Below are 24,505 nucleotides of genomic sequence, written 5' to 3' on the forward strand. Positions count from 1 at the left end.
AGTTGGATGGCTTATGTAGGGGAGGGAAAATAGTTTTTTCTCTACCTTTCTGAGTTCTCTACCTTGCTGAGATCTCCTGTAATAAAAGATTGACAAGAGAAAAACAGAAGTTTATTGACATGTATCACCTCATGTATAATGGGAGATATACATGGGGTAACAATGAGTAACTCTAAGAAGTAGAGATAGAATTCAGGCTTAAACACCACCTCAGTAGGGAAAAGGGAGGGAGATGTAGGCCTCTTTGGAGAGAATAAGGGATTTTTAGGGAAGATGAATGGACTCTATGAAGAATAGATGGGAGGAATGATAACAAAATTTGTCTGGGTGTGCTGTCGATTTCCAGTCTCCTCTCCTGAGGTGAGTCGGTCTTCCCTGGTTGATGAAACTCCAGGAGAGGGATTTATACAATTGAATTGCTTTTCGAGGTTTATCTTGAGGCAGTTAAGGGGAGTTCAGAGAAAGCCTCTGCTTGCATTTGCTGTTTCTCCCTTGCCTACAGCTCAAAATAATCATTATCCCAAAGCGGCATATTTTGCTACCTTTCATTCACTACATCAGAAATTGATTCTTTAACAGTTCCGGAGGTCCAAAGTCAAAACTGGGGTGTTGGCAAAGCCGTGCTCCCTCCGAAGGCTCCAGGGGAGAATCATCCCTGACCTCTTCTCACTCCTGGTGGCTCCAGGAATGCCTTGCCTTGTGGCTACCGCACTTCACACATACCCCTGTCTTCTGTGGCTTCTCTTCTCGCTTTTTATAAGGACACCTCTCACTGGATTTAGGGCCTACCCATGTAATCCAGGATGATCTCAATTCAGTGTCCTCAATATCCAGATATAAATCTGCAGACTTTTTCCAAATCAGGCCATATATACAGGTTTCAATGACTAAGTTGTGGACATAGCTTTTGGGGGGCCACTATTCAACCCCTTTAGGCCAGAGGTTGGGTGTGAGTTCTCATGGGAGGACTGAAGGGTCTACTCTGACCTTGCCCTCCGTACCCCAAAGCATGGACACTTGGGGCAGGGCATGTCTGGTCTGGCTTTTTGGGTCTAGCGCCTCAGCACCTTTCTAGGAGACACCGGGAGATGGAGAAAGTTCCCATCAGAGGCCGCATTAATCCAAGCATCGGTGCTCAGGATTGCCAGGATGTCGGAATCGCCATCTCAGGCACACCTTGGCTCCCAGACTTTCTTGAATGGATAGCAGTTGGAGTTCACGTGTGGTGTTGTGTACACACAGTCTTCAGTCCAAAATCTCTTGGCTTCTCATGTAAGCAGGTGAATTTGGTAGTAATTATAGCCGCATTTGAATTTTTGTGATAAAGTGGAGTGAATGGCTGTGAAAAAAGAAGCTCTGTGGCCTGTGAGAGAAATTGTGTGATTGTGCAGATCCGGTGTATGTAGCTGAATTTCAGTTACCAAAGGTATCTATCATATAAACAGGCCACCTATGTGAATATAAATAGTAGAAATCAAACAAGAAGAGAATCTATGATTGGTCACCATGGAGGTCAATGGTGGGTTATATTTCAGGGTTAACAGTCAAGCTAAAGATAGTCTTTCCCGGCTGTAAAACTACAGTTGACGGGGCAGTAATCAGGTGTGAGTTAGTTCTCCTTTCTGCCTTCTTTGGGTCAAAGTGCTGTTAAATTATTTGGTGATACATGTTCTCCCTCTTCCTTCTCTCACTGTGTAGCCTTCCTTATGCCCCTGCCCTTCTTCTTCCTCTTCGCAAAGCTCTCCTGTGCCGTTGAAAATCTTATTGCCCTGTTGAGAGGAACTTGTTTTCAAAGTAGTTGCAGAGGGATTCCATCCAAAAGTTGAGGTGGTCTCTGCATCCAGACTTTTCCATCCAAAAGTTTTACAGATTGGTCTTCTTGAACCACGTTCCCTCTTCGCCACCATGGGAAAGGATGCCAGACGATTCCTTGGCTCTATTCCAAGTGTGTCAACAGCCAGTTAATTTCCAGTTCACCAAGGGCAGAATAATCTTGGGTAAACATGGCCGTTGGAAAAAAGCAAATATTGGTCTTGGCAGTTGTAGTCTCTCAAGTGTCTGGCCCCTCTTGTGTTAGTGAACAAAAAAAGAGCTACACCAGAGAGCATGACATCAAATACCACATCTGGTTAAAGAATATTGGCAGAAATATATAAATGCAGGACTTGTAAAAGATAATATGATTCTCCCTTCCTCCCTCCCTCCCTCTCTGAACAAGTCTGAATCTTCCTTTAGCCCTTAATTTTACTTGTTTAAGCCTGGTCTTCTCAACTTGAGCCCATTGACATTTAGGCCAGATAATTCTTTGTTGTGTGGGGCGGTCCTATACATGGGAGCAGTGTCCTTGGCCTCTACCCATCAGATGCCGGTAGCGCCCCTCCCTAATTAGTTGTGGCAACTAAAAGTGTCTCCAAACAATGCCGAATGTCCCCTTGGGGGCAAAATCACCACTGGCTTAAGCCAATCCTTTGCAAAGTGGTAGCACATAAGGTGTCCTGAGTTTGGTGATGGAAGATTAAGGGTGTGTGTGTGTGTGTGTGTGTGTGTGTGTGTGTGTGTAGGGTAGGGAGGGGTGTTGGTTTGATCTCTCAACCTTAACGCTTATTTCTTCCTTTTAAATTTATTTATCTTATTTATTTTTGGCTGCATTGGGTCTTCGTTACTGGGTGTGGGCTTATTCTAGTTGTGGCGAGTGGGGGCTACTCTTTGTTGCGGTGCAGGGGCTTCTCGTTGCGGTGGCTTCTCTTGTTGCGGAGCACAGGCTCTAGGTGCACGGGCTTCAGTAGTTGTGGCTTGCAGGCTCTAGAGCACAGGCTCAGTAGTTGTGGCGCACGGGCTTAGTTGCTCAATGGCATGTGGGATCTTCCCGGACCAGGGCTCGAACCCATGTCGCCTGCATTGGCAGGTGGATTCTTAACCACTGCGCCACCAGGGAAGTCCCAACGCTTATTTCAACCCAGCTGTGCTGAATATGGTCATGATATGGGTCTCACAGAAGTGAGGGCAGTAGGTGGTTATCAAATCAACCTTATCAGCTGTTAACTTTTAGAGCAGGCTCATTCCCTGGCTTATTGTCATTCCTCTGGTGGCTTTAAGATGGGGATGCCAGTCACATTGAGGATGCCTGACACTTGGCACCTTTCCATTGCTTGATTCCTCGTTTGGGCAGTAAAGCATGACAGGAGTCTGTTGGCCATCACACCTGTGAATCAGTCAAACTTACTTCATGTCATTGGAGGGGAAGGTGCCAAAGTTGGATGTCAAGGTGACACACTGCTTGGGTAGATGTAGTTCCTGGATCTTCTCAAGCGTGACTGCATGTATGTACAGCCAGCTAGTCGTGCTTCCTTAGAAAACTTAAAGAAAAAAGACTCCACCCCTATGGAACTGTTGATCTACCTTTAAAGCCTTAGGCATTTTCATCATTTAAACACACTTTCAGAGTTTCAAGTGTGTTGCAGTACTGTCATCAAACTGACACAGCTAGGTTCCAAACAATGTACTGTACCTTCACATATTGCCTCTCATTTATTTGTTTTTGGTTTTTAATTGGAAATTGGAAACATCTGCAGAAGGAGAACATCAGTAGGAGCTCCTGTGTACCCATCACCCAGCTTCAGTGATTATTAATGTACAACCCATTTTGTTTCATCAAGAACCCCTCCTGCTCACGTGATTAGTTTGAAATAAATCCTCAGCATTGCATTTCATCTGTATATATTTCAGTATGTAACTCTAAAAGATTGGGGCTTTTTTTTCCCCCGAAACATAATTATCATCTCTAAAAATAAATGAACCCATATGAAACCTAAAAGCGCCTTCATACTGAATATCTTGTTGCATTTGGTTGATACGTCTCTTAGGTCTCTTTTAGACTTCTCTGTGCTCCTCTTCATCTAATCATGATTTTCAAGGGCAGAACAGGTACCGGAAACTGTCTTTCATTCTCTTTGTGTCTGGTGTGTTGGTGTGTGGAGGTGCTATGCCTGGTGCCTGACCTGGCAGGAACTTAATAGGTACCTGCTTGTCTTCAAATTCTGTGAGTTCTTCCGTTCAGGTTCTCTGGCTTGACGTGGTGCCCAGTCATTTTCTCAAGGGATGCTCAGCTGACAGGTATCTTGAATTGCCCGGCAGCTCCTCCACACACATCTGCGCTTAGGTGGGCTGCTGTCAGCCTCCCCTCCCCTCCCCTCCCCTCCCCTCTCCCACCCTTAAATGAGGCTTTTTAAACCTACTCTCTGCCCAACTTTTCTGCGCCAGCATGTGTGGTAGCAGCCAGAGGTCTGGAAGTCCATAAAAACCGAGTACCTAGTGACCAAGTGTTCTATGAGTGACGAAACTGAGCTCGGGATGCTGCTTCCCAGCACTTTGATTCCAGGCTCCTTCATGGGCCCTGCCTTTCCTTAGTCACTGTTGCCCTGGCGGGACACTCTCAGGGACCTGGGGTCTGGAAGAGGGGTCTGACTCCCTGCTGCCACCTCCCAGATGCCCTTCCCCCAGTTCTCCAGTTAACCACACCCTGAAGCAGGTGTCGGTTTTCCCAGAAGTAGCGCCCCTCTCGTGAGTCCTGACGGCACCCCGCTCTCTGCTCTTTGACCTCCCCGAAACCTCCCTATGGACTCTCCTCCTTTCCTCGCACTCCGTGAGGCTCCCCCGCTTGCACTTCCTCCTTGACTGGGGACTGGAGCTTCCTGAGCCTTGGAGGATGAAGGCTGCGTGGCTTCCCCTGGTGACACTGCTAGAGGCTGGTGACCGCACACACTGGGAGCCACGGCCTCTGCTCAGCCTCTTCCCACGTGGCATGCTTATAGGGCCCCCTGCTCCCCCCATACACTCAGGTTCTCCGGGAAGCGCGCAGACTTCTCAGCGCGCTTGAGTCCCCTTACTCCACCTCCTCCTTGGCGCCCACTTTTCATAGAGAACACCCCTCCCACCCCCCATGGAAAGCAGAGGTCCCTAAAGTACCTCCTGCCCCACTTGCTTCCTCTCTCCCTGCCAGTGTCCAGTGTGGGGCGGAAGAAGCTCCCTCTCTCCATCTCCCCAAGGTCTGCTTTCTCTGGGAGTCCCCCTTCCCCTCCGGGCTGTGGCTTCTTTTCTTCAGTCTACAACTTGCCCAGATCCCCAAAGATTTTAGCATCCAAACCCACCATCCCCGTAACCCTGAGGGTTATGTGTTATTAACCCATTTTACACAGGAGGACACGGATGCTTAGCTGCCCTCGCACACAAACAGCTGGTGAGTGCTGGCTGTGGGGCAGGAGCGCGGATGCCTGACTCCTTGCTCAGCCCTTGACCTTGGGTCACAGTCACCGAGAAGGATACAGCCTTCTTGGGAGCCTCTCTGTGGGCTGGTACAGGGCCTAAGGAAGGAAGGAGTTTTGAGAGGGACTGTGATTGAAGTGACTGCCAGTGCGAGGCATTTGATGCTTAAGCTGCCGAACTCTCTGCCCCTTGATATTTTGGGTACCATCTGTCTTGCCATCTCGATTGTGAATTCTTCAGGGGCTGCTTCTTCATTTTTCTGTCCCTCAGAACATTTTGTATGTGGTTGGTGGTTACTAATGGGCTTTTTACTCACCTAGAAATCTTTAGCTTTTAACTTCAACCTAGAAGGCTTTTAAAAAACACCATTACTTGATTCTGCGTGTCTTTAATGAACACTTGACATTTTTGTTTAGTTGAGGTGTAATCATTCCACATGTGAACTTTAGTTTGTTTACAATTTAATATTCAATCAGGACCCATCACTTGCATATCATATCACGATGTGATTTATAATCCATGGCATTTTATAATTGAAGAAATGCGGCATTGTAATTGCAGTGGTAAAAATATTTATAGTGTTATAGACCCTAATCCTAGCTATGTCATGGACATAGTTGTGCTTTACTCACCCTCTCCTAAGTGGTGGCTTTTCCTCCCTAAGAATGTAATTTCAGCTCCCTTTCCCCTTTATTACCTTCTGCCTCCCAACTCCTACAGATGTAGAATGAGATGACCAGAAAATGGAGGATTCCGGTGAGCTGGTTTAGGGTATTGTTTCTGAAAGGAACCATTAGTAATTTAATTTACAATTTGTTTTGGGCTGACCTACTTTTTTTTTTTTTTTTTTTTTTTTTGCGGTACGCGGTCCTCTCAACTGTTGTGGCCTCTCCCGTTGCGGAGCACAGGCTCTGGACGCGCAGGCTCAGTGGCCATGGCTCACGGGCCTAGCTGCTCCGCGGCATGTGGGATCTTCCTGGACCGGGGCACGAACCTGTGTCCCCTGCATCAGCAGGCGGACTGTCAACCACTGCGCCACCAGGGAAGCCCTGGGCTGACCTACTTTTGTTTATCAATAAAAAAATACAAAAAAGATGAAATATTTGAAAAAGACATAAAAACTATAAGTGCTTTTATTTTTATTACATTCAAGCAACATAAATACTTTGTCAGATTGCTATAAAAATTTCCAAATGTTTACTCTCAATTTCTATACTTGTGTTATTACAGACCAGTCACAAACTAGTTGTGGACAGACCACCCTGTGGATAGCACTGGGCTAGACAATGGAGGTTGTACTTAATTCATCAATTTCCATGGAGTCACTTGTATTTTTATTCTTATTATTTTTAACCAAATCACTCCAACTTATTCTGATCTCTGCTTGATCACAAAGAAACACAGCTGGGAAGAACTTTAAAGTCTACTGACATTCAGAGGTCAGGTGGAATGTTTGTTTGACTTTCCTTTAAAAAAAAAAAATCAGTGTTCAACCCCCAGTTTAATCAGATGTTCATCATTTCATCCATTGGAAACCAATAGGAGGCAGGTTAGTGGCTTTCCTCCTTCTCCCTTATGGAGAATGCCCAGCCCTCCTTTGTCTTATAGTAGAAATATGGGTTTGAATATTTTCTCAGCTGCATAGAGTGAAATTCTAATACCCAAGGTCATAACAGCCAGAAGAAATGTTATATTCTGATTGCGAGATAAAAAATAGGGATTGGGAATTGCTTTTTAAATAGCACAGCATTAAAATGTTTTGACTCCCAGTCTGATGGGGTCTGTCTGGTGATTACGTGATATTCTATGCTCAAGGTAGCTGTGATTGTCTTACTGGAACACTTATATATTTAAATCTTAATGGGAATTGGCAGGAACCATTAGGGGAAATACACAAAATAATTCAAAAGAGAAGTCCAAGTGAATTAATTTTAGCTTCAGAGTTGTATTCAAATAACACCAGTTATGGTAGGTTGACATGAAACCTATTTATGCTGTTGTGAAAAGGAATTAGAATCTAGAGAAGCATTGCAACTAAAAATATAATGTGAGACACATAATTTTAAATTCTCCAGTAGCGACATTAAAAAAGGTGAAATTAATTTTAACGTTTTATTGAACCCAGTACATAGGAAATGTTAACATTTCAAAATATAATATAGAATTTGTTAATGGGGTATTTTATATTCTTTTTGCCTTCAAAATCAGTGGACTTTATGCTCATTGCAGGTCTCAATTTGGATTAGCCACATATCAAGTGCTCACTGGTCACATATGGCTAGTAGCTATGATAGGTAGAGAGAGACAAAGTCCACAGTGAGGTAGATAATTTGCACGATTATGTGAGTAGTTTTATATTTCAATTATGATTTGGTCCAAAATAATTTCAAGTGATTTCACAGTTACCTTAGAGGGGACAGCAGTGGACCCTCTGGGGAGTCATCCCTTCTCCAAAGGCCTCTGGCTACCCGCATCAGAGGTTTTTAGCAGGTCATTTCTGTGGACAGGTTGGTTAATCTCACCCAAGTGCAGGGAGGGAGCATGAGAATTGCTTTTACTTGTTCCATAAGGGCAGAGACCAGGATAGAAGTCAAGCAGGATACTGCTTTATATTTTTTGTTTTTTATTTGAGAGATTGAATTAAAAACAGATAATGGAGTGATTTTTTTTTTTTTTAATCTCTTCTCTTGTTCCTGGAGAAGACTTTGGTATCTGAATACTGTATACTTACTAATTCTGTTTTTGGCAAAGGGCAAGTAGAGGCTAGGTTACCCCGGGAAGTGAGGCTGGTGCTGAGGATAACAGAAAAACGGAAAAGGGAAGTAGAAAGTCCTAGCTGTGCCCAAGCAGGTGAGCTGTGAGCATCAGATCCCTCATGTTCTGATCTCCTCCTTGGGAGCAGAGGTCTAGTGGGAGGGGCCCTGGGGCTGTCCCGCCCACAGTCACCCAGACAGCTCCTGTGCTGCCAAGAGTCATAACTCAGGCCTGCTGAGTCTGTCTTGGGTCATCTATATCTTACTCTGTGCAGTGGGGACAGAGAGAACGAGATGGCCATAATGTTATTGGATAAGCCTAGACTTTTTATTTTTTCTAAGTGAAAACAGCTTTATTAAGCATTCTTATTTAAAAATTCTAGTTTTATAAAATACTTATACTGAAATGGGATGATAGCTGGTATTGCTTCAAAATAATCTCCAGTGAGGGAGATTTGCACAAGGAAGTAAGAGGGGGTTTGGACGAAATGAGAGTGACTATGAATTGATAATTGTTGGAGCTGAGTGGTGAGTACTTAGGGGTTCATTATTCTCTTTATTAGCTATTTGAAATTTTTAATAGAAAGTTTAGGTTTTTAGATGGTGTATGAGGTTGTAAAGAAAACTCTGAAATTCTATTATCCAAAAATAATGGCCATTAACTCAAAAACATCACTTGAAAACCATCTACTGGACATTCCCTCATGTGAAAATGCCTTGAAGAAATACAGGAAAGGTGCAAGTCCTGATCTTGCCCTTAGAGAGATTTTATTCTAGTTCCAGAGCCCAGAGATCACACACGCGGAGGAGAAGAAAGTCAGTGTTGGCTGCAGGCGTGTTTTACCCCAGGCCTTATGCTTATGTGGTCCTTAGGTTGGCTTGTGAAGGAGGTTTCCCTTCTGCCTTTCACAGAGGAGTCAAGTGAGGCTTGGAGGACCCACACTGCCCATATGCACTCGGCATGAGTGAAAGGGAACCAGGACACCACTGGCCTTGGGTGACTCGGCACCAGTCTCCATGCTGGCCACCTGAGGGTATCTTATCTATTGGAGTTTTAGAACCTTGTGGAACCAGAATTAGAAGGAATACAATATAATGAATTGCCAGATTATGCAGAGAGGTCTTCCAAGACCCATGAAAACTGAGAGGACAGCAAGAGTATGGGAAACCACATGGGAAGGAAGGCTGCTTGGGAAAGGGGGAACTTGGAATGACAGATCAGGGACAGGAAGGAGGACACATATGGCTCAGGAGGATTAATTTTCAAAATGTTCTACGAGGAGGAAGAAATTTCAGTGACAAAAGAACTGTTTGTTTTGGGGTATTTGGTTTTGAATGAAATGTACCAAAACGAATACATAAAGGAGACTCTTTGGCCAGTGGAGCAAAGATTGGACAGATTTAGCCTTTTGGAAAAATGTATCAGGTGGCCATTCATGAAGACCAGATCGCACATAGTAAGAGATATGAGGGCAGCAATATTACTTTGGAAGGATGAATTTTGAGGGATTACAGTAGCTACTAATCAGAGCCAAGGGATGACAAGTTCTTATTTATAAAACAGTGTGTCCCTGATTTCCACATTATGTATACTTGAGTAGCTAACTTGTTCTTGATTAGCCAACCATCCTCCCGAAGGGCCCCATCTTATTGTCTGTAATACCTATTTTAAGTTGCCCACAAGCTGATAAAATTCCACTTTGCACCTTTATTCTTCCTGTCACTTTCATGGTGTCATATGTTGGCTCAGCTCACCTGGGCAACCAGGCTTTGAGAGCTGGAGGAATGAGCCGTTATGGGAGTTCATAGGAGTTTAACATGTCTCCTATATAGGAAGGCCATGCCTTCTCCTGGCGGCAGCCCTGGGATGTTCCAGGGTATTGATGGGTTTTTCATTGGCATGGGAAATTAGATGGTTAACTTACTTGAAGAAGTAGTATTCTCTCTTTGTGCTCTTCAGTTGAATGATTTCAGTACAGAAGAATTTCTTGAGGAGCTAGTGTTGAAAGAGTAGCCCTCAAATTAAAGGTTGAGGTGGCAGTGAGAATAAGAGTGGGAGAGGATTCTTTCTCAGGGTCACTTCTAGCAGGTTGGAGCGCTGTGTAGGACAGCCCTGGTTCATGTAGCAGCCTCTGCTACGTGCAGGTGATGTCCAGCTGGCCAGTGGAACCCAGATCCTCCATCACTGCTTCTATGGGCCAAGCCCACCTTGTCTCACTCTAAACCTCTCCCCAGGCTCTGCCATAGGAGTGTCCCTGGCTTCAGTGCCTGGGGGGAATTTGTGATACCATACCTCACCCTTTTCTTCTTGCTCATTTTATTTTTACTTTCATAGACTTTATATTTTTAGAGTACAGCAAAATTGGGCAGACAGTAAGCAGTTCCCACATACCCACTGTCCACACGCATACAGTCTCCCCCATTATCAACACCCCTCACCAGAGGGTACATTTTTTATAATTGATGAACCTACATTGACACATCATAATCACCCAAGGTTCATACTTTGCATTAGGGTTCACTCTTGGTATTGTATGTTCTATCAGCTTTGACAAATGTATAACGACATGTGTCCACCATTGAGTATAACACAGAATAGTTCCACTGCCCTAAAAATCCTCTGTGCTCCACCCATTCATCCCTCTCTCCTCCCAACCCCTAGCCACCACTGATCTTTTTACTGTCTCCATAGTTTTGCCTTTTCTACAGCGTCATTTGGTTGGAATCATGCAGGACGTAGCCTTTTCAGATTGACTTTTCACTCATTATACGCATTTAATGTTCCTTGATGTCTTTTCATGGCTTGAGGGCTCATTTCTTTTTAGTGCTGAACAGTATTCCGCTGTATGGGTGAATCTTTTTGCTCTCTTTGCTGCAGCCTCTCACCTCATCTTCCTAAAAGAAATGCTCTGCTGGTTGATGAATGACACTTGCCTCTCCATGTGCATCAGGTTGCAACGTTGGTGCCTGTGTGACTCTGTGCTCTCCCACAGGGTCCAAGCTGGAGTGAGCATAAGAGATGGTCTTTAGGGGTTAGGATGGGGAATAGCTTATAGGACGGGGCATCTTCTTATACCGTTCTCTAATCGTTAAACCTCAAAGCCTTTGTTTGCTTCGGGATGGGAAAAAAGGCATAATTATGAAATGGTGTAGTTCCTTCATTGACATCAAGCCAAACAGGAGAGACGCTGACTCAAAGACACTATGTTTGTGGCAGGAGAGTGAGTCATGGGCCAATCCCTGGGACTAAAAGAGGAAAACAGGGGCAGGGGCGGGGGCGGGGGTGGGGGTGGCGGTGGGGTTTAATTGCAACCTTGACCTTGAAGAACCAGGAAGGAGGCTTATGGAATGAGGCAGTGCCTTCTCTTCAGTGCGGGTGTGCGTGCACACACATACACACCCAAACCCCTGACTCCATCCTGACCCTGCTGTTGTACCCCAGCCTCTTAAAGTCCCCTACTCTCATCCCTGGTGTCTCAAAGTTATTAATCATACAACATATGTTCATTAATTCTTCAGATACCTACTGAGCATGTAATGGGTGTTACGAACTGAGCTCTGATTTGAGGTGAGAACTCTGGAGGGAGCCATAGCTCCTGCCCTCTGGGAGCTCACGGTCTAGTGTGGACTATAGACATGTAAATAGATTGTTTTTACATGTACCATATTAAGTTGAAATAAAGATGTGGTCCATGACGCCTCCCCGGAGTAGGTAGAACTTGATGGGGCGCCAGGTGAATTAGGGGTGTGGGGAGGCCATTGTAAGCGTGGAAGACAGGAGGTCAAAGACCGCTGCAGGGGAAGCAGTGCAGAGGGTGCAGGGTTCCAGGAGGAGCGTGGGCTCGGTGGTGCTGGGGCACTGATTCCCAGGACAGGTGAGGCGAGGGGTGAGGAAGTGGGCCCCAGAGATTCCTGCAGTTGGGGAGCTGAGGACAGACTCAAATGACTGTCCTGGATGGTTTATTCTGGGGTGGAGGAGGGCTGGCCCGCAGGTGGCCCTGGGCAGGGCTGCTGCAAGAGATGAGACTATAGCCCAGCTGAAAGTTGGGAATTATCAGATAGGAGCACCCTGGCATTAACAGCTTTGTAGGAGGAATGGGGGTGGGAATGGTCTAGTCAGTTTACCAATAATTTTGTGAGTGACCAAGGAGGAATTGAAACACTCCTTTCCTGCTCTTTCCTCTTTGTCCCCTTAAAAAAAAAAAAAAAAACACAGTTGTTAAAGTTTTTTTTAAATGCCTTGTCTTATTTTGTCATAGTGAATTGGGTTTAGCGAAAACGTTTAAATTTTTATGTGTTCATTTGAAGATGTTGCAACATCTCGGGGTTATTTTAAACATTAAGTTCATAATATTGAAGTTCCTTCTAACCCAAAAGTCAAAGGAAAAATATCCCTTTTTGGGTGTGTGTGTGGGGGACGTTTGCAAAGGATGGGAGATAATCGTGGGAATAAAATGGGCAAAACACACTTTTCTTTGAGAAAAAAGAAATAGGAAATTGTTTGAGAGTGAGCATTTCAAAGTCAGTTTAACATAAAGCTGTAGAGTGTATCTTTTGGTCAGTTTGTAAAATGAGTTAATGATACACTTAGGTAAGCTTATTTATTCATTACTTTATTCAGATAGTCGAATGTTTGTGGGACATCCTTGTACCTGCACTGTTCAAGGGCCGGGGGAATAGCTATGGACCAAGGAGAGTCCCTGTTCTTGTGAAGCTTACATTCTAGCTACTCGCGTTACTAACTTAGTTTTATTGATACTTTTACATAAAGACACATACATATAAGTGAGAGAAGGGGAACAGTGCATTGAAGAACCAAAGGGAATTCAGGGCATCTCTCAAGTTGTCCAGTTGTGAAAAGCATCTAAAGACTGAAGGAGGTAAAGCAGTGTAATTAGAGCACTTCCCTAGCCCTCCTAGTAAACACGAGTTTCACACTACTCTGCATTAATATCGTTTGCACTGTGAACTGATCTTTAGGGGAGTGCTGCCTGGTCATGTCACTGCGAGTGTGGTGGGGCAGAGTGAGCCTTCAATAGTTATTTGCATAAAAGAACTAATTTTAACATTATTTTCCAAACTGTTGCCTGGGCACTTGTACCAAGACGTAGACCACAAAGGTAAAGGGATCTGTGTACAAATAAGGTTGGGGCCACTTATTTATAATCCACATTAGCACATTAAAGTGTCCAAATTGTTCTGCATTAGCAAAACTCCTTAATTTGGTTTAAACCAGCATTTCACACATTTATATTAAGAATTTGTTTGTTTGTTTTTTTTTGCATGTAACACCTCTTAGTTTCTAGTTTGCTGACTGCTGCTTTTAGAGGTATACAGAGGGACTTCTGGAGCCTTTCTGCATGCAGAGGACAAGGCCATGTATCATTCCTCATCTCTGAAGGCCTTGGGCATTGGTGCTTAGAGCTTGGCTTTACTGAGTTTCCTTTGACCCCAGGACCCAGCCTCTAGCTGAAAGTCAGCCAGGGGAAGCCATGAAAAGAGAATTGGACATTTCCCCCTGGAGGCAGATACCTTCTGACACAGTAGAGCTGGACTCTAATCATTGAGCTGTGCTTTCAGTGAAAATGTTCTCGGGGTTTCAGAGAAGAAAAGAATAATCCTTGCCAAGTGGTAGAAGTTGGAGGAAGTTGGAAGAATTTTGTTTTCACAATTCGTCCTCTTTTCTCTCTTTGGCTCTTCCTGTCTCTACTTTATGGCTACTGAAAAATTACTTGGTTTCTTTCTTCTTGAATTTTGTTTTTGAACAATTAGTAATAAATGTGTCAAATGTTAGTGATAACTTCAAGCTAAGAGTAGTATATTCTGCTCATGTTTGGCTAAAATCTAGTGGATTTCCTGCTGCTTTGTTTGGTCTTACCTTATTAAAGCACTTGGGATGGTTGCCCATACAGACCATCTTCTGATGTTTATGCTCATATAGATGGTGCCGGACAAAGTTTGAGTGTCATGTTACACTATTATCCATCTTTTAATGAAATCTTAGGACAGATATTTTTTGGCTGCTTGGGGTCTGACCACATAGTGCGATTTCAGCCATATGCATTGTGCAGGCCCTTCATGGCTTGAGACTCCCTTGCCTCCTTACATCCCCTCCAACGTGGCCCCGCCTTCCTGTGGGGATTTCGTCAAGGGAGACATGGAAAACAAAGAGTCCATAAATCTCTCATGGTGAAAAATTGCCGTGTAGAGTCTCTCTCAGATTACTTAATGTGTTTTGCTTCTTTAATGCTGTTCAGATGATAATCAATTAAAGATGTACCATTTACTGGACACTTACTGGGCTCCAGGCACTGTGTTAGGAACTTAACCCATCCATTTTAATTTCATTTCTCCATCTGAAATATCTAAGTATTACTATCTCTGCTCTGGTGACGAGTGACCTGGGACTTGGAGAGGTGTGTGTAAGCTTCCTCAAGGAAGTAGGAAGTGGTCCAGGATGCAAAAACAGTTAAGTCCTGCTATTGGTGGCAAGCATTTGAGCCAGCAGCTTTTGCTGCTTTTTGGTCACATCTACATATGCCTCTCAAAATACTCCAGAAGAGGTAGAACGTGGGAGCTGCCAAGTGATTTATCATAGGATCCAGAGGAGGCTGCTTGAAGGCAATGTTCCTTGAAATAACAGGCTCCTGGTACTTTTAAAATAAGTTTCTATTCAATTGGAAGGGTCTTATTCATGTCTTACTCAAAATAAGCATTTTGAATAGTTAAGTGTCCTACATAGAGACATAGTCTGTTCCAGGGTTCTCTAGGGACCTTGCTCTCTGATCAGGCAACTATGAGTTTCTACCTGTGGGCAGTTACCATCACAGCTCCTGCTGAGCTTGGAGCTCAAGCAAGACCATGTTTGACTCTTGAGCATTACTCATTGCTTTAGATGTATTACAACCTTTAATGCTCACAACGCCCCTTTTTCTGGGCATTATTACAGAGGAGGAAACTGAGGCACACGGAGGCCAAACACCTAATAAATGACAGAACCAGGATCAATCACTTTACTTTACACCACTGTGCTGTCGCTTCCCTTAAATGCCGTGTTTGGTGTCATAAATCCTAATGCAGCTCAGCCTCAAATGTGGATTTACCTGGCTCCCCTTTCTATCTATTTCGAAAGGTGCCCCTGCCCTGAGGAGGACTCAGAACAGAGGCCAGCAGCTGGCACTGGGTGGCCGGTGGGTGTGAGTTATGCCCTGGAGGCACAGATACTTAGTTAGGTCTTAGATTGTTCATCTCTAAAACTGGATAGTGGTTCTTGTCCTCTTTCTACCTTCTAGGGAAATTTTTTTGGGGGGAGAAGGAGCCTTCAGGAGATGAAGGGAGATTAATTAGATTTGTATTTGACATCCAGCACACCTCTAAAAGGGATTTGTATATTTGTGGCTTTTTAGCCAGATTTGTAATTATGGTATTATGAGGATTTGTGTATTATATGGAACTTCTGAACCTTTAAAAATAGGGCAAGGAGAAAAGTAAATTTGGTTGCTGGAGATAAATTGAACATAATGGGCCCATTATGGGAATACATTTCTATATTTTCAAGTCTAAGTAGAATAAAAAAAGCTCTTCATATATAAATATAACCCAATAAAAATAAATCTGCAAAGTGGTTAAAACATGATAATGGAGACTTTTTACCATAGAAGTGGCCCATCTGGACAAATATGTCCCCTTTGTTTTTATTCTTATTCAAATAGTCTTTTCATCAGTTCTCATATAAGTCAGGAACAAACCCCCCTGCCTCTTGAAGTCCTATTTTTGCCTTCGTTATACTAGTTCTGAGCTGCTTGCTTCAGTTCCTTCGGCTGTAGGTCATAAATAATACATGACGTTGTATACCATAAATCTTCATTCATGTGATTACAAGATTTACTGTTGTGTTTTCAGATGGAATGGGATGATTGAGAAGGTGGAAAATAAAAAGCAACACTGTATTACATGGGGTGCCTTTGGTCACAAATAACAAACTCACTTGAGCTAGCTTAAGTAAAAAAAAAAGAGATTTATAATAAGGATACAGGTGTGTCTTAGGAACTAAAGGCAAGGACGAAGTGGCCCTCAGGAATGAATAGGAACCAGAGAGGAGGAAGGGACCTCTCTAATCAGTGTTCACAGCAAGCACACGTGTGACACAAATGTCACTAAAGGAGGAGAGAGAAGGTGACAGAAGGAAAGTAGAAATCTATGCAGTGTGTTACTTTACACTCCAGCATGAGATTAAAAAGCAGCTCCACTGTGTTCTTTGGAAAAATAATTCACGCTCATTATATGAAATTCAAACAGTATAAGAAAAGCTATCCTTATGTGAAAATGTCTTAAAAGTGAGTAAGGGGCTTCCCTGGTGGCGCAGTGGTTGAGAGTCCGCCTGCTGATGCAGGGGACACAGGTTCGTGCCCCTGTCCGGGAGGATCCCACATGCCGCGGAGCGGCTGGGCCCATGAGCCATGGCCACTGAGCCTGCATGTCCGGAGCCTGTGCTCCGCAACGGGAGAGGCCACAACAGTGAGAGGCCCGCGTACCGCAAAAAAAAAAAAAAAAAAAAATTTAAATTTGGATAGTCAGGGGCAACCATAACTATTTTAACAAACATCCTTCTAGACATGTATAAGGACATCCAGCAACAGATGTGCACACGCAGAAATGATATCATACTTTGCATGGTCATTTACCTGTTTTATTCACAGGTAAAACAGGTCATTTACCTGTTTTATTCATTTACCTGTTTTATTCACTGGTATGATATTCTCATTATCAGTAAATATTAATAAAAACTTGTTTACTTGACCTCATCTATCTGTGGACCTTTAGGATATTTACTCCCCACTCCCTGCCCCCAATGATTATAAACATGCTATGTATATCCATTTTTCCACTTTCACAATAATCTACTTTGAGTAAATTCTTAGAGAAGGATTGCTGTATCACAGTGTGTGCCATTTTACATGCTGACATAGTTGCCAAAGAGGCTACATCACGAGCTAGGCCCATAACAACAGGTACTGTCAGTCTTGGGCATTGTTACCAACCTGACAGGTAAAAAATAAGAGCTAGGTTTTCTAAAGTTGTATTTTTCCATTGTTAGTATAGCTGAGTATCTTTTCATATGTTTATTACTATTCTATTCTTGTGGGAAGTTCATTAATTTGCTTTGTCCGTTTTGAGGTGGAGTATTAATTTCCTTACTTTTTTTTTTTTTTTTTTTTTTTTTTGCGGTACGTGGGCCTCTCACTGTTGTGGCCTCTCCCACTGCGGAGCACAGGCTCCGGACGCCCAGGCTCAGCGGGCATGGCTCATGGGCCCAGCCACTCCACGGCACGTGGGATCCTCCCGGACCAGGGCACGAACCCGTGTCCCCTGCATCAGCAGGCGGACTCTCAACCACTGCGCCACCAGGGAAGCCCCTTACTCATTTTTAAGACATTTTCACATAAGGATAGCAACCTTTCATATGTCTCTTGTATGAATATTCTACTTAGTTTCTTATTTTATTTTGTGACCAAAGTGTCTAGATTTGTTTGTTCTTTGTTTTTATTTTTGATTTGTTTTTGCCTTTCGTGTATTTGAGATTTTAAAAATGTTGTCAGCCAAAAGTCTCAGTCCTTGAGTTTCACATTTTGATGTCATGTTTAAAAAGGCCTTTCCTATTTCTGTATTACAAAACTATTCATCTGTATATTTTTCTAGTACTCATTTGATTCTATTTTGAGTTTATTCTCTTTAAGTAGAGAGAGAGTGCTAGATTTTTCCCTCCTCCTAAATCGCTAACCATCATCATTTATTAACTAGTCTCACATACCTACCCAGATTAGATTACATGTACTTGGTCTGTTTCATATGAATACTTGGTTCTATAGCTGCGTGTTTATTGTTTCATTGGTTCATATATATGTTGTTGGTCACACCATTGTTTAGTTGTGGCTGGCCCATTTTGTTTGCTTCTACAATTATGGTGCTTCTCTGCTTCAAACTGGGTTTTCATGAATAAGCTGCTAAATGCTTAGTTATCAGTGCCTCAGAAAACTGTGAAGGAGATGGCAACAGTTGAAACAAAAAGGGACCACTTCTCAGATGGGTTACAGCAACTAAGGAGGAAAAAAGTGAATAAGGCGAGAGCTCATGGATGCTGATTTTTAAAAAGAATCAGAGTGCAGTGCCAGTGATTTTTGTTTTAAATATACGTGGGGGCAGGAAGGAGGATGTATATATTTCAGCTTTGTTTAAATTCAAAGCCTTTAAGCATTCCTATCACAGGGAAGAGAATAATGTGGTTTTGCTTCAACTGTAACATAATTTTGGTTTTCAAAATAAGTGTCTTGGGACCTCAATTCCCTGTTGGTGAAGAAAATTCCCAGCCCATGTGTTGCAGCGGAAATTCATTGTTTCCTGAGTTATTTCCTTTCACGCTTAGTGTGAGGGAAATGACCAAATGTATAGATTGAGGGTTTTTTTTTTTGAAAACTGATGTCTATAACATTACTTGATTCTGATGATTTTTATTATTGTTTTAGGTATCACTGCTGAAGTCTTCTCAGATGCTTCAGGATATCTTCAGGGAAATCGACTCTACATAAACAGAATTTAGGTGAGTCCTTTAAAAAAATATTTTATTATCCATTGGCCACCCTCTTACATTGGTACAGTTTTACAGAGCGTTAAAACATTATCACTTCATACTGTCTTGTTTGATTTTTTTACCACAGTTCTGTGAGATAGGAGTGTAGCTGCCTGGTGTTATTACTTCCATTGCTGTGTGATTTTTTTCCACCTGGTAGTTTGGTGGGGGTGGGGCTAGAAGAGGGGATGAGTAGCTGTTTTTTTACCTTATTGCATGAATTCTCATTCATTCCATATGTTTGCCTCATAATTTTTAGGGTGGGGAGGGAAGTGCTAGATGAGGAATTAATGTAGAAACTTCCAGTAATCTTTGTCCTAAAACCATTTGGTAGTTCCTGGAGCTCTCCAGGGATGATACACAATTGCTAAAATGTGAGATGAAGTAAACTTTGGTTACAGATTATTGGTTTTCCCCATCTGGTTGTCCTGGTTGTGGCTGCCTGCACCCAAGTAGTGTGTCTGAAGTGCCCTGGGCAGAGACAAAAGGCGCTCTTCTGCAGGTCTTGGCTGTGCCTCAATTAAAGTCTGACATGTTAAAAAGAATTGGTTCATGCTCCTACCCTCCAAAACCGTATCATGGCGCACCAGACATATCAGTTCTGTTCTTGACAAGCTGTGCAACTGGGGACAGGTTAATCTCTGCTAGTCTCCAAGTCCTTATCTGTAAAATGTAAGAGGTTGGCCCAGCCATGTCATTCCCACACTTTTAGGTTTTGTGGAATAGAGATAAAAAATTTAGGACCAGTTTTTACTAGATATTTTGGGCTGTACGTAAACAAAGTTGGTAATTGTTGAAGCTGGAGAGTGCATGAGAGTTCTCTATTTATTTATATGGTAATGTCTCTATTTTGCGTTTAGGATTTTTCATAAAGATTTTTTTTAAAAAGGTTGGCCAAAAAGTTCGTTCTGGTTTTTCCGTAACATCTTACAGAAAAACCGGAATGAACTTTTTGGCCAACGTAATAACTACCATGTACTAACATCATTTCATGAAAGAAGAAATATTTTACTACTAAAAATGTAAGAATGTCGTGAATTTGTCTTTCGATTGTATGTGTTTAGCGTTGTGAAAAACTCTTCATTTCCTTCCTCTTTCTTGTTGCTCTGGTGACCACTGACTGTTAGCCATGAACTAGCTCTGGCCTGGTGGCGTTTGAGAAATATTGGGGTGCATGACTGATAAGGGCTCCTCTACCTCTAAAACTGTGTCATTCCTCTGAAGCAGGAAAGAAGTATACTCTAGTTATACATTGGTTATTTACAGAAAACACTGTGACAGCTGGCATGGTTGAACACAGAGAAGTCAGAAGTCAAACAAAAGACAAGGGATTGTTATGCTGGAAAACCCAAATAAAAATGGCTCATCCATGTGAACGTTAAGTTTAGCTGTGAGCCACCCTGCAGTCAGTGTAAAAATGAAACTTGACAGTGTGTTGAGCTGTCTGATAAAAACATACACAATCCTCCCTTCATACCACTGTGGGCAGCCTCTGGCCAGGTGGTGTTTGACAGATTAGTGTCTGTCTGCCATGTGAGGATGCTGAGAGCTAGGGGTGAGAAGGGCTGAATGTCTAACTCTGGACACAATTGCAAATGCCAAGTGTGAGGAGTGCAAAGATGGGTAGGGGTCAAGCACATGGTCAAGAGTTATGAGCTGAGGGCAGTGGGATCAGATATATACAGGATAGGCAAGAGTAAAGGAGCTGTCCTGCCCTGGAATCTTCTGGGTGTCTTGGCATGGACGTTGTCTTTTGAGGATCTGCAGACAGCACTTGGTGGGCCAGTCTAGCTAAAGGGCCTAGGCACAGTGGACAGGAAACACGTCAGATGTATACCTTTCCCATAGATTTCAGATTTCAGATCCAAAAACAGCATACCAACCAAGTGTATTCTTATGCCATGGGTCTATAGAGAATGGATGAGTATGCTTCCTGTTTACTTCTCCTTGGAGTGTGGGGATGTGTTGGAGGGGTAGGATGGGTAGAGGACAGAGGCAATAATGGACTGAATTATTAGGACAGTGAAATACTGTGAGGAAGGAGGAGCAACAGTCCCACATAGTTTAAGATGCCTGCCTAACCCTGCCTGCTTCAAAAGTTCTGTGAAGTTAACCATGGTCTTTGTTGATTGCAACATGGTGGTTCAGTCCTTTTGAACTCCTCCCTCAGTGATGTCTGGCTTTCCTGTGTTCTAACATTCCTATTTTCTGGGAAACTTAAATGAAATTTGACAGACTTACCTGTTGTTTTCCCTTCTGTCAACCCAACACTTATTTTTTTAACACAATTTCATATTGTATTCCCAAAGTATAATTTCCTCTTTACTCATATTTCCATGTATTTTTTTAAAAACATCTTTATTGGAGTAAAATTGCTTTACAATGGTGTGTTAGTTTCTGCTGTATAACAAAGTGAATCAGCTATACATATACATATATCCCCATATCTCCTCCCTCTTGCGTCTCCCTCCCACCCTCCCTATCCCACCCCTCTAGGTGGTCACAAAGCACCGAGCTGATCTCCCTGTGCTATGTGGCTGCTTCCCACTAGCTAGCTATTTTACATCTGGTAGTGTATGTAAGTCCATGCCACTCTCTCACTTCGTCCCAGCTTACCCTTCCCCCTCCCTGTGTCCTCAAGTCCATTCTCTACGTCTGTGTCTTTATTCCTGTCCTGCCCCTAGGTTCTTCAGATCCTTTTTTTTTTTTTTAGAGTCCATATATATGTGTTAGCATACGGTATTTGTCTTTCTCTTTCTGACTTCACTCTGTATGACAGGTTCTAGGTCCATCCACCTCACTACAAATAACTCAATTTCATTTCTTTTTATGGCTGAGTAATATTCCATTGTATATATGTACCACATCTTCTTTATCCATTAGTCTGTCGATGGACACTTAGGTTGCTTCCCCATCCTGGCTACTGTAAATAGTGCTGCAATGAACATTTTGGTACATGACTCTTTGAATTATGGTTTTCTCAGGGTATATGCCCAGTAGTGGGATTGCTGGGTCGTATGGTAGTTCTCTTTTTAGTTTTTTAAGGAACCTCCATACTGTTCTCCGTAGTGGCTGTATCAATTTACATTCCCACCAACAGTGCAAGAGGGTTCCCTTTTCTCCACACCCTCTCCAGCATTTATTGTTTGTAGATTTTTTGGTGATGGCCATTCTGACTGATGTGAGATGATATCTCATTGTAGTTTTGATTTGCATTTCTCTAATGATTAATGATGTTGAGCATTCTTTCATGTGTTTGTTGGCAATCTGTATATCTTCTTTGGAGAAGTGTCTATTTAGGTCTTCTGCCCACTTTTGGATTGGGTTGTTTGTTTTTTTGATATTGAGCTTCATGAGCTGCTTGTATATTTTGGAGATTAATCCTTTGTCACTTACTTCATTTGCAAATACCTTCTCCCATTCTGAGGGTTGTCTTTTTGTCTTGTTTATGGTTGCCTTTGCTGCCAACACTTGGTTTACTGCCTGATTTGTATGCTTCAGTTGGGTTGCTTCCACCCTAGGGATATTTATTTCACTGCCTTTTTGTTTGTTTTTGGAAAAGCTATATCAAACAACAATGATGACAACAACAGAAACATTTATCTTAAATGCATAGGAATATGAGAGATGATCTGAAATGTTGACATTTCTGGAAGTGCCTAAAGTCATGAATAAATGCTCGAGGAACTTTTATTTTGACATAAACTAGAGGAAGTAGAATTGCTTTAAGGGATCTGGGCCAGTCCAAGTCTGAATAAAATTTAAAGAAATGAACAATGTAATCAATCAGTCACATTCTGAGCCTCTCAGAAGGCCAGGCCATACTGGGTGAGATGTTGTAGGGATGAGCAATTAAGAATGTGAGACAGCCATGCTTCTCAGGAATAAACATGATGCTTTAAAGCATTGCAAGCATGTGAGGGAGGTGAGAGAGACTGATGGAGAGGAGATGGAGGGGAGCATATGAGAAACGATTTGTTTAGTGTTTAACTTAATGACTCATGGTATATTCCAGATTTGATCATAGATGCAATAATCTGAATTTATCTCCATTTTCCCTGCAGGCTGGTAAGAAAAATATTTTAAAACCGATTTTAAATGAAAAACATTATTTTTGGCCCCCTGGGAATTTTTGGTTCCCAGTGTTGTTTAGGGAGGGTATTGAATCTGTAAAATTCAAGGCAGGATCTACATAGCTGTTTGTTACTCTGTATCTGTAACTTAAATGCTATATGATGTCCAAAAAGATAAGTTGTTCCTGTGCTTGCTTTTCTTCATTAAAAGTGTAATCTGTTATGCACTTTTGTCTTCCTGCCATCCTCCATTAGCTGGATTCCCTAGGTTACTCTGCTTGTCGGCTGTAGGCATTGCCACTTGCCACCCCCTGTGGGCTCCCTGAGTGGCTGGGAGTCCTAATTAGCACCATCTCACTGATCAGGATTTCCAGACATGTGCTGGGGTCCTTCCTCTGCGGTAAATTTACTCGGTAAATGTTTCAGAACAACAACAATAACCATTTCCAGATTGTTTTTCGTAATTAAATTTAATCCATGGGTGTTGTAGAATGTGCTGTTTCTTAAGCTTTTTGGCTAATTATGCTCATCAGTTAATTTCTTTCAAAGTTAAAAGGCCCTCCTGGAGAACTCAAGATTTGAGCCTTCGCTGTGTAAGAATTGATTGGGTTTCATGGACTCAAAGGCTCTGGAATACTTGTGCCTATAGAAAATGTGTCTTGAAAAATGACTCTTTTTTTAGCTGTGAAGCCCCATATTCTGAAGATCTAAAATGACCATCAAAGCCTTTCTATTCCTTTTACAACAAGCTGTCCAGAATTGGACAGCTTTCCAGAACTGTAAAATGACTTGTGCACTTGTAGAGTTTAAACATGACTTTACTAAGATTAGAATAAAGTAAACACACTGTGAGGCCAGCTGCAGTCTTCTCCACACACCACTGTCAGGCCCAGTAGAAGCTGAGAAAAATCCTACTGCTGTGATCTAAACAATGGCCTTATAGAGGATCTTTCATTAACCAAAAAAAAAAAAAAAACAAAAGTAATGCATGCAAATGGCTAAAAATAGAAAATGCTACAGAAAAGCTTCTAATGGAAAGGAACAAGTATCTTACACTCTCTCTTCCTTCCCTTACTAGCCTTACTACTTGGAAGCAACCACCTTTTTCCCCCTGTGGGTCATTTCTGCTGCCTTTTTGGTGATTTCCACATGTATAAATATTATGCTTACAGCACCATTTCTCCCTTTATCAGTTTTTTTTTGTTTTTTTGTTTGTTTGTTTGTTTGTTTTGCAGTATGCGGGCCTCTCACTGTTGTGGCCTCTCCCGTTGCGGAGCACAGGCTCCGGACGCGCAGGCTCAGTGGCCATGGCTCACGGGCCCAGCCGCTCCGCGGCATGTGGGATCTTCCCGGACCGGGGCACGAACCCATGTCCCCTGCATCGGCAGGCAGACTCCCAACCACTGCGCCACCAGGGAAGCCCCCTTTATCAGTTTTCAAAGCAGTTCTTTGGTGTCTTGTGATCGCCATTAGCTCGCTCTGACCATCCCCATCTCCCTTCCTCCCAAGTCTGATTCATGCTTTTAATCCTCCCTCTGTACCCTCGGATGACACATGCAGCCTCTTCTATTCTTATTCTGTCTCCTAGAGGCACTATTTCTTGTCTACCATCCTCCCCCACCCAACCTTTCCATTTTGGGCAGCTGTACCTTTGAATTTTATATGCTCGGAGTTGGTAATAATTCTATTCTGTTCTTTAATCCCAGTAAGGGCTTCCGTGATTTACCTATAACTCAATTCCGAATGTTAAAACCAAGAAGCAGCCTTTACTCTGTTATAATTAGGTGGCT

General features: G+C 42.8%; 1 protein-coding gene across 3 annotated transcripts in view; it reads left to right on the plus strand.

Annotated features, from left to right (window-relative positions):
* Positions 1-24,505, plus strand: part of TLN2 (talin 2) — a 451,691-nt gene that overhangs the window by 166,388 nt on the left and 260,798 nt on the right. For all 3 annotated transcript variants that reach the window (XM_082618383.1, XM_082618385.1, XM_082618384.1), the window contains exon 3: positions 18,539-18,612. The gene's annotated coding sequence lies outside the window, so the exon portion shown is untranslated. The remainder of the gene's footprint in view (positions 1-18,538; positions 18,613-24,505) is intronic.

Source organism: Mesoplodon mirus, assembly GCF_964341445.2.
Source record: "Mesoplodon mirus genome assembly, chromosome: 4".
Taxonomy (NCBI): domain Eukaryota; kingdom Metazoa; phylum Chordata; class Mammalia; order Artiodactyla; family Ziphiidae; genus Mesoplodon; species Mesoplodon mirus.